Source organism: Octopus sinensis, linkage group LG10, assembly GCF_006345805.1.
Source record: "Octopus sinensis linkage group LG10, ASM634580v1, whole genome shotgun sequence".
In the NCBI taxonomy this organism is placed as follows: Eukaryota; Metazoa; Mollusca; class Cephalopoda; order Octopoda; family Octopodidae; genus Octopus; species Octopus sinensis.
This window is the reverse complement of record NC_043006.1, coordinates 52,124,657-52,137,031: the sequence shown is the minus strand read 5'-3', so window position 1 is coordinate 52,137,031 and position 12,375 is coordinate 52,124,657.

Genomic DNA, 12,375 nt, shown 5'->3' with positions numbered 1-12,375 from the left:
CTCCTGCGCCTATGAAATTACAAATGCTGTGTCCTGTCAGTCAGATTTGGGTTTACTCGTCCTTCACCAAAAGCTAGTCCGACAAAGGTGGAGAGTGGAAAGATGATCCCAATGGCGGTGCTTCAGCATGGCCACAGTCACTGGACAGAAACATATAAAGGAATAAAAGAATATATGTGTATATATATATACTATATATATATATATATATATATATATATATATATATATATATATATATATATATATTATTTTATGTATGTATGTATGTATGTATTATTATATATGTATATATATATATATATAATATATCTATATATTTTATGTGTGTGTGTGTGTGTGTGTGTGGTACATACATATATATGTATATATCTATATATATATATGTGTGTGTGTGTGTGTATGTATATTTATGCATATTCCAGTATGGCCGCAATTACATGACTGAAACAAGTAAAACAATAAAAAGATCTATGCCGTTTTAATCCCTAGCGTATTATACACGAGAAAAACATGTAATAATTGAAGTAGAGAAAAAGATGGATTTCACATACGAACTTTTGTTTGTTCATGAAGTTGCAATCCAGCAACTTTTAGTGTTTGGCCCTGACTTTTATTAATGCTCATATCAGAACCGAGAAGCTAGAAAAATAGCTTCACGGAATCCAATGACTGCGATGGCACTGAAAAGGCTACAGGTCAAGCGGAACATCCATTTGTCACTGTTCCTTTTAACGTTTTAAAAGGCGGTATATCGTGAATGAAGCTAGAAGAATAGCTATATCATATAGAATACCTTTAGGGAATCCGGCACTGAGAAGGTCACAGTTGAAGTGGAAGACTCATTTGTCATGATTTCTTTTGACATTTGAATAGGCTGTATGCCCTAGGAAAATTGAAAGATTCAGTTTCGAATCTGAACGAGGGTGAGACTACGACTACAGATTTAGATTTGCGCGTGTCTCATCCTCGTTTTCTATGCACGTCGTGCGTTTGTTTGGTGATCGTTTTTTGACGGTCTTTTTCCAGGAGTAATTTTTTTTGATTAGGAATATCAGTAAGTAAAAGTGAAATGAAATTACAAATGCTGTGTCCTTTCAATGTTAATGCTGAAATTCCGACGCTATATTACAGGAATGGAAGACAAGGCAACAGTAATAGTCCAAAGAGATTACAAGTACTGTGTCCTGTCAGTCAGATTTAGGTTTACTCGTCCTGTATGTGTGTATTATATAAGAGAAAAACATGTAATAATTGAAGTAGAAAAACGATGGATTTCATATACGAACTTCTGTTTGTTCTTCAAGTTGCAATCGAGCAACTTTTAGTGTTTGGCCCTGACTTTTATTAATGCTCATGACAAAACAAGTGGGATAGGAAACTGTGAGGGCTTAAATTTGAATGGAACATTAGATGGTATTACTGGTATGTGAGGAACGAAGACGGTGTCACGTTTACCACAACCAGTGAGAATCGTTGCTCCAAAGAAGTTCGTCATAGGCTTGTGCACAATTAGTTTCGCATCCTTTGAACCATTTACTTTCACTTTATGGGACAAACAAACACACAAACGGACAGAATCTCTCTTTTATATCTGTCTATCTACCTATCTATCTATCCATCTATTACATACATATATATGTATGTATATGTATGTATGCATGCATTTATGTAAACATATATGTATATGTGTGTGTGTAATTATATATATATATATATATATATATGGTTGTGTATGTATATATGTATGCATATTTGCATATATACATATATGAAAACATGTGTGTGTGCGTGCGTGCGTGTGTGTGTGTGTGTGTGTGTGTGTGTTTATACACCGTGAAATAATTAAAATAATTTCAAGGATAGATATGGAAATTTGATGTCACCGTTATTAGTTTACCATAAACATCCGGCTATTTATATTTCTCATACATAGTGTGAAAAAGGAACATTAAACTGACGCCACTGTCCTAATTTCATTTCTTATTATTATATACTACATACATAATATATACATACATACTACTACATACATACATACATACATACATACATACATAATACATACAATATACATAATATATTATATATATATATAATATACTATATTCTATATATATATATATATATATATATATATATTATATATATATTATATATATATATCGAGGGGCATTCAATAAGTAATGCCCCTGACCCACTTCCATAGCAGTAGAGCATGCACTTGGCACAGTTATTAGTCTTCTTTTACATGGGAACCACCCAGAGTTACGCATGTCTCCCACGTTTGATGCAGCTCTAGAGACCGTTTTTGTAGAAGACCCCAGCTTGGTCCTCCAACCACGACCTGACTTCAGAAATCAAGGCTGCATCATCTGGGAAACGCTTTCTTTTTAAAAACAACTTCATGGGTGGGGAGAGGTGAAAATCCGAGGGTGCAAGGTCAGGAGAGAAGGGGTTGGGGGAGGAGTTCATAGCCGCACGCCTGTGCTTCTGATCTGGCGACCATCGAGTTGTGGACCGGAGCGTTGTCCTGCAGGAGGAGAATGCCTTTGCTGATCTTGCCCCGCCTCTTGATTTTGATAGCTTCTCTTAATTTCCTCAAAAGTGAAGCATAATAGGCTCCTGTAATTGTGGTACACTTTGCCAGTAAATCTGTCATCACTACTCCGTCCTGGTCCCAGAAGACTGTGAGCATGACCTTTCCAGCGGAGGGCTGCACCCTTGCCTTCTTTGGAGGAGGTGAGTCACGGTGTTTCCACTGCATTGACTGGGCTTTGGTCTCAGGATCATGGCGATGGACCCAGGTTTCATCCTGTGTAATCAGTCTTTTGAAAAATTTTGACTCATCTTCATGGCACATCTCCAAATTCATCCTCGAGCACTCGACGCGTTCTTGCTTCTGGAAAGGTGTGAGCAATTGGGAATCCATCTAGCAGACACCTTTTGCATATGCAAATAGTCATGAATGATAGTTTCCACAGACCTGGTACTAATCTTGACCTCATGGGCTATTTGGCGAATAGTTATGCGTCGATCTTCCAAAATGGCAGCCTCAACTTGACGGACAGATGCCTCATCAATGGCAGAAGGAGGGTGACCAGATCTGGGGGCTGTTTCCACAGAGTTCCGACCATGTTTGAATTCACGATGCCAGCGTTTTACAAGGTCATATGATGGGCATCATTGCCATAAGTTACTTTCATTTCATCAAAAGTCTCCCGTGGTGTGCGTCCTTTCAAATACAAAACCCGGATCACTGCTCGACACTCAACAGGCTCCATTTCACACTTGACTCAGTTCAAACACCTGTAAATCAGAAACCACAATTAGTTTAGAGGTGTAATTTGCCACGTAATCTATAGAGATATAAATAATTGCACATGCAAAATTTCAGCAAGATCAAACAACTACAAATGGGTCAGGGGCATTACTTACTGAACGTCCCTCGTATATATATATATATATATATATATATATATATATAGGAATTCCTCGACTATCGCGGGTGGTTACGTTCTGAAACTCAGTGTGATAGATGAAAATACACTCTTTTTCTCTTTACTCTTTTCTTTTACTTGTTTCAGTCATTTCACTGTGGCCATGCTTCAGCACCGCCGTTAGTCGAGCAAATCGACCCCAGAACTTATTATTTGGATGCCTAGTACTTATTCTAACGGTCCCTTTTGCCGAACCGCTAAGTTACGGTGATGTAAACACACCACCATCGGTTGTCAAGTGATGTTGGGGAGATAAACACAGACACACAAACATATACACGCACACACACACACACACACACACACACACACACACACACACACATATATATATATATACATACATACACATATATATACGACGGACTTCTCTCAGTTTCCGTCTACCAAATCCACTCACAAGGCTTTGGTCGGTCGGCGGCTATAGCGGAAGACACTTGCGCAAGGTGCCACGCAGTGGGACTGAACCCAGAACCATGTGGTTCGTAAGCAAGCTACTTACCACACAGCCACTCCTGCACCTAAGTAGAAACAGTACTGGACTGTATATTTTTATTATTATTTTTATAATTTGCATATATTTATTTTATCATAAATGCAAAACGACACCAAACACTCACCTTTCGAGTTTCATTTTCCATGCTGTATGTGTGATTATTTGCTTACTCATCTACGGTACACTACATATTTTCATTTAATATATTTTAAATAATGTGTTATTATACAATACAGTACTGTATGTTTATCTATCAATTTATTGATTTTTAGGCGTGAAAATGTTTATTTTACCACAGAAATAATTAAAATCTAAAAAAATATGAATACCTATCGGCCGCAGAAACCTGCGATATACTGAGGAGTCCGCGATATAAATTTGATTATATTAGCCAGAAAATCCCCGATGTGCTGAGGGCACGATAGGTGAACCGCGGTATGGCGAGTGATTACACTCTATATATACAAAATTAAGAAATGGAGTAAGATAAAATTCAGGATATATATGTTTCATAGTTAGCGGAACCTCGGAAGAGGTAATTATCCAAACGAGGGGTTAGACCGCAAGATACTCTTCAGGTGAAGGATAGCTTGATTATATGAAGTTTACATTGTCGATACATTTCGATCGAATCCCCTACCAGTTAACACGTCATCTCCTAACAACAATGTAAGCTTTATCTCATCAAGATATCCTTGGCCTGAAGAATAGCTTGAGGTCTACCCCTCGTTTGGATAATTACTTCTTTCGCGGTAGCCTGGATTTTTATCCCCTGTAAAGTCATTGGAGTCTAAGTCTCAATCCTTTGAGCACTGCTAAGTACCTTCTATAACTGAGAATCTCTTGATCTCATCTGTTGACTATCTATCTATCTATCTATCTATCTATCTATCTATCTATCTATCTATCTATCTATCTATCTATCTATATCTATATATATATATATATATATATATATATATCAATCTCTCTCTATATATATATTTCATAGTTAGCGGAACCTCGGAACAGGTAATTATCCAAACGAGGGGTTAGACCTCAAGCTACTCTTCAGGTGAAGGATAGCTAATTAATTATTGATGTGGCAACATTTGAAATTTTGTCTAAGTAAATGCAGCTGATGAAGACTAATCAAATTTACGTCGTTGTCAAACGTATTTGAAGAGTTAGAAACCGGTCCTGCATTATCCGATTCTAGGTTGTCCATTTATCGAATGTTCTTCCTAGAGGTAAGACAAATTTTTTTCATGTTTGTTGTATACACACGTCTTTGCTAGTATATACGCAGTGAAGCTATACAATAGCGTCGTATTTATATCGATTGCTATTTTCCAGTAAAAATTGGTGCCTTGTACCATTTATCTACTTTTATATATATATATATATATACTCTTTATCTTATATTAAACTTTTAATACTTTTTGATAGTTTAAAAAATAAAAAATAAAATAAATAAATATAAAATAAATAAATATAAAATATTAAAAAAATTAATAAAATAAAATTAAAAATATATAAATAAAAAAAATAATAATTAAATAAAATGATAATAAAAATATATATATAATTTATAATTTATAAGTTTAAATTATTAATTCAAGTAATTTTTTTAAAATTCTAACTTTAATTTAAATATTTTAATGGTTTTTTATTTTATATTTTATATTTTTTATATATTTTTTAATTAATTGTATTTCTATGTATTGGCTTATGATTTTCACTGTTTGATTGCCTAATAGTGGTTTTATCTCTAGTTTAATATAATATATATATCTATATATATATATATATATATATATATATATATATATATATATATATATATAAATACATACATACATACATACAACATATATATATGTATGTATGTATGTATGTATGTATGTATGTATGTATGTATGTACGTATTTATATATACCACATACACACACACACACACACACACACACACACACACACACACGCTCACACATACACATAACCACATATAGATGCCAACGTCATAATAATTTTGAAGATTTCGGGAGAAGTGATATAGTTCTTCTTTTGTTGCATGTACTATAATTTTTCTTAGCAACAGTAACTAGAAATTACACTCAAATCTTTCTTTTTAGTTAGAAATCTGGATTCTATTTAATAAGTTTAGTTTTCACTTCAGTGTTTGTAATATCTAAGTAATACTCTGACTCGTTCAAGTAAGCTTATCTATGAGAAAAATAATAATTAAAAGCAATAATTATAGGACGAGTTTAATGCATCGAAATGGAGAAACAGGAAGTATTGAGCATTATCTAGCATCTTATAAAAAGAAAGTAAGCTTTTCTATTAATTATTGTTACTTTTAAATTTGATAATAGTGATTTTCTTTACGTAAAGCGCATTGGATATCAGAAATATTCCGAGAATTGGATCAACCTTAAACGCTCAGGCGTTCATGACAGCTGAAGGCAGTATAGAAATACAATAACAAAACAAGTAGAGAATCACTGAATCGGAAATGATAATGCATTTAATTTAATGTTTATTGGATCTAGGTAGCGTTCTGAATATTAAATCAACCTTAAATAGCCAATCATTGAAAATGGTATAGTACTATACCAATAAAACATTTACTGATCTCTGAAAAAGTGGGAGCTATAACATTTGCTACTCGTGTTTCTAGGTTAATCTGGCTCAGTGTTCCTTACAGAATTCATAAAAATAAATTACTAGACGACTTGTTGGATATAATTGGCTATACTTTCTACAAAATTTGAGGTATTGTGTGTATATTAGAAACAACGATTAAACGAGTGAGGTTGGCCAGTTGACGGAACCGTTGAAACGTCGGACAAAATACGTTGCAGTTGTGGGACCTTGCTTGAGCCTACTGAGATTCGAAACTGAATCCGTAAATTCTCCCTAGCCATACAACCTATTGTTCTGTCAAGGATAAATGCTGATATATGTGTTTTCCATTTGACTCTTCACCTTTTCTATCCCAGGAAAAGTTGAAATTGATAAGGAGTGTCCTACATTAATTTAACCATTGTCAGAATGGTACATCCACCTTTCTAGCTAGTCTGCATAGTTATAAATACCCGCATTCTCCAAGGAAAAATCAGTTAGTGAGGGCGATGAACAGGGGTTAGGCTAACCGGCTCGAACGAAACACCACCTCGACTCTGAAGAAACGTCATAGAAGGACAACTATGGAATCAACCTGGATACAGCGGCCTTATCCATCACTCTCTTAGCCCTTCTTACAAATTCACTTTCGTCTCGACAACATCACTCTGTCTCTCTCTCCATCTACTGCGCAAATGACTCGGGATGCATAAGTCTTATGCTATCCACTTGTTAAACTTTCATTCACTCTATCTTCCTCTGAACCTTATTTTAGCATCAAGTAGTTAAACACGAAAACAGCAACAATTATACAGGAAAATCTCGCTCTCGTTAATTCGTATGCTTTCTGTCTGTTTTTATACACACCAGCCCGTTGTGGTTTGGCTTTAATTATATGTAAAGGAGAAATAAAATATATTAACCACAACTTCGGCCACTGTCTTTCTTTCCTGGAGTCAGCACCAACATCATTTATTTTTCAATCTATAGCATAACCATTACCGTTACACAGTATTCAGTTATGAGTCTTCTGAGTTTAAAATCCCACCAAGGTCAAAATTTTATCCCTGTCTTCGTCCATGAAATAATGAGCCAGTCAATCATTGTAGTTCGATTACATCAACTGTAACCTCCTCCTCCTAAATTTCTGGCCTTGTGCCTATGTTAGGAAGGCACTGATTCCCTAAATGTCGCTGGCGGCGAGATAAGTCGCTGCTATCTCTAGCAGTCAAGCATCTATCATTGTTGAGACCAAGGAAGTATGAAATCATGTGATCTGGTGGTCTCGGTGCTGGAATTGGTAAGGATTTATCTCTCTGCTAGCTATTTAAACAAGCGTACCTTTTACACTTAAAGCCTATATAAGAGTTTCTCTCATGGTATCTAAGGCACAAAAGCTTGTTCTAACAGAACATTCACGTTTAAGTGAGGATATCAAACGGATGAGTGAAAATAGTCAATAAACACAATGCCTTTGCATCCCGCCAAAATGAAGCCAATACCTTGCCTACAGATGAAGCGATCTTTACTTTCTTTGGAGAAGGTGGGGTGGAATGTTTCCACTGCATGGATTGTCTCTTTGTTTCTGGTTCAAAGTGATGAACCCGATATTCATCCTGGGTTTAGAAGCGTTCAAGGAAATCAGCTGGATCTATTTCAAACAACGTCAGATTTTCCCGTGATGTGATCAGCTTGGTGCGCTTTTAATCAGGTGTCAGATGACGTGGAACCAACTGAGCAGAAACGTTCGTTGTGCCAAGTTCTTTGATTAGAATATTCTCAACACTCTCACGGGATATGCTACTAGCATTGGTTACTTCATTTATAGTCAATCACCTGTCATCCATTCACCATGTGGTGAACACAATCAATGTTTTCATCGGTGGTGGCAGTTGCGGGACGTCTAGACCTTGGGTCATCATCAAGATTCTCCTTTCCTCTTCTAAATTCAGCTGCCGACTTTTGCACTGTCGATAAAGCTTGAGCGTCATCCCTTAATTAGGCAAGCATGTCAGCATAAATGTTGTTGAGGGCTAAACCCTTTTTCTGCAGGTACTCGATAACCACATGATGGCAAATTTTGTCAATTTCGAAGTCTTCTTTAAACAGTCAGGTGTTAGTTTACCTGGAAAGAAACAACGCAGATATTAATAAGTAGAATTGAAATTAATGCTTGCAAGATTTCACAGCTCTAGTATTATTTCTTCATAGTCGGCCTATGGACTTTTCAGCCTACACTCGTACATGTTGTATCCATTCTCATTGCCACACACTTTGATGTCACGCACAGATTCTGTGGTTTGAGAGTTACGTTAAAGATGCAAGTGTATAAAGAATACTGGGCATCTTTATAATTCAATGAATAACCAGGCAGTTCCATAGACAGAGCACCCGGAACTCTCAGAGATTCGAAAACAAAGGAAGATCCACCAATAACACGATTAACTTTATGTTACATAGTTTGGCAACTTTGTGTTCTCTCCTGCAAACGTCAACTGTTTTTTACACACCACAGGTTGGTAAAATAGACATTAAACTTATTAAGACAATCGACTTTCCATCTGGTCCTCAACACAATGGCTGCATCAAGTTAAGAGTTTTGTTCAGATTTAGTGCGGCTTTCAGGTATTTTCAGATATTATAATATTAATGCCTTTAGGAAACGGATACACATCACAACATTTAAAGAATTTACGTTACTAATGAACTTCCGAAATGTGAAGTGAATGAACGTCATATAATTTCGTTTCTGTATCTCTAATAAGTCGGTGGCGTTATAATTAATTTTTCGTGTTTAGTTTTTGAGTATGCTTTATCCATGTCATGCTGGAGTACCGCCTTCGAATATATAAGAAATCGATATTCTGTTGTCCAGTGGTTTCAATTGTCAGTTGGATCATTCCACTTTGATATCTTTTACAAAGTTATGAGCATTTCACACTCTCATTACCTCATTCTCTCTTTTTAAACTCGGAGACGTGTGTGTATGTGTGTGTGTGTGTGTGTGTGTGTGTATGTGTGTGTGTGTGTGTGTATGTGTGTGTGTGTGTGTGTGTGTGTGTACATGTGTGTGTGTGTTATGTTGTTGTTTAGCTCAAGGTCAGCTTTGACTCAGCAGATCTACGATCAAAGATATATTTTCATCCATGACCAGCCCATGATTCTCGTGAGTATTATTGACTACATTATCCAGCGTGTCTCTTCCGAGACTATAAGATATAATTTGAGGGAGATTTGTGTTATTCCTAGCAGGCTGAACAGCGACGTAGAGGTTTTCTCGGCGTGCATGCAAACGCGTATGTACGTATATTTGAATACATGCAGGCACATATGTATTTATGTATGTATGTGTATTTACAGAGCTTTTGTATTAGTTTTGATATATCAATTGATATTTGCTATCATAATATTTTCATTGAAGAAATGAGAAAATAAGAGCAGTTGGTATGGAGGAAGAAGTGAATTTCTGGTGAGCCTAATCAAGCTATCTGGTTTCAACTCCCTGCTGTGCCTATTTTATTTTACTTAGGTCACCAATGCCTATAGAAGGATTTAAGCGTTCCAGTATTTCGTATCTGCCCTAATGTTTTATGTTTATGTTGGAAATCAATACAAAACTATGAGAATACCTCGTACAAAGGCAGATATATACCTCTCATAGTAACTACACGTTCTTCTGTAAAAGCGTATGGAAGAACTGCATGCGTATGCATGTATGTATGCACGTCTTATGATTGTATGTATATATGTATATACGTATGTGTGCGTGTGCAAGCATGCGCGCGCGTGCTTATGTGTACATGAATGCGTGTATCTATGCATGATACATGTATATATGTATATATATATGAACGCATGTATTTATGTATGATAGATGTATACTTGAAAATTGTGCATATGCATATTTGTATGTAAGTTCGCTTCTTTAATTCTTTGAAATATTCCGGGAAATAAGGGAATAGTTTCTAACAAAGAAACAAAGTTCCATTGCTGTGTTTAGATAATAATAATATATAGTCACTAGTTGAATAAAACTGTTTGTATGTTTTCAGTCTTCCTCTTACAGACTGAACTCGCAGGGGACATAGGAGCTGATCACTTTCCTTGCCTGAAAATCCCAGATTTTCGGGATTACTGCTTAAACTATATACAAATATATAATCTATATTCTGGTCTTATTTTTCAAATCTCTCTTCAAACGGAGGTAGTGAACTCAAATCCAGAAGCTAAGTTTTATCCTTGTTAGAATTTAGACATCAACGAAATTGCCATTTATGCATTTATGTCATGCATGGATGCACGCTAGCAAAGTAACATGCATCTGTGTATGCCTGCGTACATGGATGTGCATACGTATGTATACATGCCTATATATATTTGCACACATATTGCACGCGTTTGAATCTAAGAAGCTTTCTTCCCAACCATATGGTTGCGGGTTCAGTCCCACTGCGTGGCACATTGGGCAAGTGTCTTCTACTATAAGCCTTGGGCCGAATAAAATATTGAGAGTGGATTTAGTAGAGGGAAACTGAAAGAAACCCGTCGGATATATATATCAAAAATGGGGAAGTTTGTGTGTCTGTTTGTTCTCCCGCCAGTATTTTTAATCATTAGATATATGTCCGGTCACAGAGTGACCAATGGTTTCGCATCCATAAGGCGCCTAGCTATCTAAACGACTCGTCAAACTTCAATGGCCGCGGCCATTGGAGTCTCATGAGTCGTCTATAAACCTAGGCGCTTTATGGATTCGAAACTATTGGTCACTCTTTGACACGACATATCACGTTATCACATGATGTGTGCGCATATATATATATATATATATATATAAACAACACACACACACACCACACACACACACACACACACACATTATATATAATATATATATAATATATATGCTCATGATATTATTACACATAATATATATATAATATATACACACCACACATATATATATATATATATATATATTATATATATATATATATTATAATATATATATATATATATAATATTATATATATTATATATATATATATATATATATAGTATATTATATATAATATATATATTACACAGACGTATGTGTGTGTGAGTGTGTGTTACTATGCTACGGAGTTTAAATTTCTGGAATATTTTACATATATTTACATTTCCACTAACGCTAATGTCTTCTAATTGTAATTTTCAAATTAGATGTGTTTTTATGGTTTTGTGATGTCTAACTTCTATAGACTGTAGCCGAAGCAATGTGCTACATAATCAAGTTTACCAATAATTACAGGTAGAGATCTATCTGTGGGTTTAAAGCAAGTTGATAATGATTTAGCTCTTGTAATTTTCTACCATAAAAAAAACTTTTCATTTATCATTATATTTCCATAGTTTGTTGATTTGTGTTTGTGTGTGTGTGCGTGCACGCGCGCGCGTGTGTGCGAGTTTTTGTACTTTTAGAGAGAGGTTATCTATTTCAGATGCGTGATCGCTTTTTCTCCAGTCTATTGAAAAATGCTCATTGCAACACGGCAAAATGTTTCAATTTACTCCAGACGCATTTTCTTTAGTAACTTGATTGTAGATTCTTTATCAAGTTGTGTGCAATTGTTCGTTCGTTTAGTGGATTGTTGGTGTAAAATAGAGGCATTCACCTCCATCAGAATTCAACTTTGTACTTAATTAAAATTACCAGTTCTTTATCTTTTAAATGGTTTTATTCGTTGAACTGAATTCATTTTCTTTCAGTTTTGTTTTCGCCTTATGACT